This window comes from Manis pentadactyla, chromosome 8 (assembly GCF_030020395.1).
Source record: "Manis pentadactyla isolate mManPen7 chromosome 8, mManPen7.hap1, whole genome shotgun sequence".
NCBI classification, from domain to species: domain Eukaryota; kingdom Metazoa; phylum Chordata; class Mammalia; order Pholidota; family Manidae; genus Manis; species Manis pentadactyla.
The window spans coordinates 6,100,796-6,102,867 of NC_080026.1; the positions used below are offsets into that span (position 1 = coordinate 6,100,796).

Here is a 2,072-nt window from a genome sequence, read left to right on the forward strand (position 1 = left end):
TAAGGGTCCTGCTGCCAGCAGAAGAGAGTGAGGCCACTGTGCCAAGAGAAGCAGAGATAATCATGTTGCTGAAGCTAGCTCAGACTGCTGTGTGAAAACCAGCTGTTAAACTTTTATAAAATTTTGCAAGCCAGTCACTAAAGACAGCCATTGTTAAAAAGTAAATTATATGAACTTACCATTAAGTAAAGGTAATATATAGTATCATATACAAAGTTAATATGTACTCAAAACTCATCATTTCCTATTATTTTACTACATTTTATTATCTATGCTCTTGGGATTATTTCTGGCAATTGTGTCCTAATGATGGAAGTACTACCTATGGTGTGTTACCGCACATCTCATCCCAATTCCGTATTCAGTGACATTTACATCCATAGGTTGAAATCAAGCATGATGCACGTATTTACACTATAGAAATTGATAAACACTACATCAAGGCTTAATTTATTATTTTGTTGATTTTCTAGACTAGAGATCAGCACATTTTTTTTTGTAAAGAAACAAATAGTAAATATTTCAGGTTTTGCCAGCTATATCAACTGTCAGAATTACTCACCTAAATTATTGCAGTGCAAAAAGAATTATAGGCAACATGTAAACAAATGAATGTGGCTGTGCTTCAATAAAACTTAATTTATAAAAACAAATCACAAGCTAGATTAGGGCCACAGGGCAAAGTTTGCTAATCCCGTCTCTAGATTTAATAAATTCACAGAGAAAATGTTATGCAGATTAAACATAAAAATGTGTCATGTCTAAAGATGTTACATGATAAGTAGCACAGGAATGAGGAAAATCATTCTAGTGTTCAACAACTTTGATTCAGCAAAGTCAGTCTTTGCAGAAAGAGGGAAGTTCCCATATAGCTATGAATTGTTTGACTTTGATCTTTCCTGTCTGTATTAGTCATCTAAGGCTGCCAAACAAAATGTCATAGACTGGGTGGTTTTAACAACAGAAAATTATTTCTCAAGGTCTGGATGCCGGGAAGTCCAAGATCAACTAGCTGGTTTCATTCTGAGTCCTCTTTCCCTGGTTTGTAGGCAGCCTCTGTCTTGCTATACACTCACATGATCTCTGTTGAACAAAGAAAGAAAGAGATCTTTCTCCTACTTTCCTTATAAGGCCACCAGTCCTATAAGGTTCAGGCCCCAGCCTTTTGACCTCATTTAACATTACTTACCTCCTTGTAGTCCCTGTCTCCAAACACAGTCACATGGAAGAAAAGGGCTTTGTCTTTGTCTGCTCAGGGTGCAGTAACGAAATACCACAGACTGGTGGCTTAAACAGCAGACATGTTTTTCTCAGAGTTCTGGAAGCTGAAGTCTGCAATCAGAGTGCAGGCCTGATGAGGACCCCCCTCCTGGCTTACAGATGGCTGCCTTCTCACTGCGCCCTGACGTGCTGGCAGCGGGAGTGAAGAGGGTAGGCAGAGAGCGTGCCCACTCTGGTCTCTTGCTTTCCTTAAAAGCACATTAATTCCATCCTGAGAACCCCACCTTTATGGCCTCATCTCAGCCTGACCACCTTTCAAAGGTTCCATCTCCTCACACCGTCGTCACATGGAGGAGTAGGACTTCAGCCATTCGGGGGATATCTTCACTTCAACTTTTGAACCTGGTGGGGACACATGTCAGTCCACAGCACTGTCTTTCTTGTAAATGAAAATATCAACCAGCATTCACGTCAGAACTGTACTCATTCTTAATAAGAGCCACATGTAGCTATAAATACAGGAGTTTGGCAAAAGTCAACAAAAACATGCTATGAGAATAAATCATCTCTATCAACTTTATGCAAAGAGTATTACATATTTTTATGTGTGAATTGTGCTGTCCATCCTTTATATTAGTAAACTTTACAGTAGCTTTCTTTTTTTTTCTCCATCGACCTGGTTGTTAAAACCAACCAGCCTGCCACTAGGCAGGGACCAGGAGAGAAAGAGAGCAAAGGGCTGGAGGGGCAGTGGTGGTGCCCCTGGACCCTGGGGGGTTTTTATAAATGCCAGGTCTACCCCCAGGCACGTGAACCAGTAATTCCTTCCACTGTGGGAGCTTTGGGCTAAT

The 2,072-nt window shown here is 40.5% G+C and overlaps 1 long non-coding RNA gene across 1 annotated transcript; it reads right to left on the minus strand.

The window, feature by feature from the left end:
• Positions 1–752: 752 nt before the first annotated feature.
• On the minus strand, positions 753–1,841 carry LOC130684529 (uncharacterized). The gene is made up of 3 exons (XR_008998806.1): positions 1,534–1,841; positions 1,190–1,332; positions 753–1,083 (listed from the first exon to the last, which is right to left on the minus strand). It is a non-coding gene; the product is annotated as an uncharacterized LOC130684529 (long non-coding RNA).
• Positions 1,842–2,072: the final 231 nt, after the last annotated feature.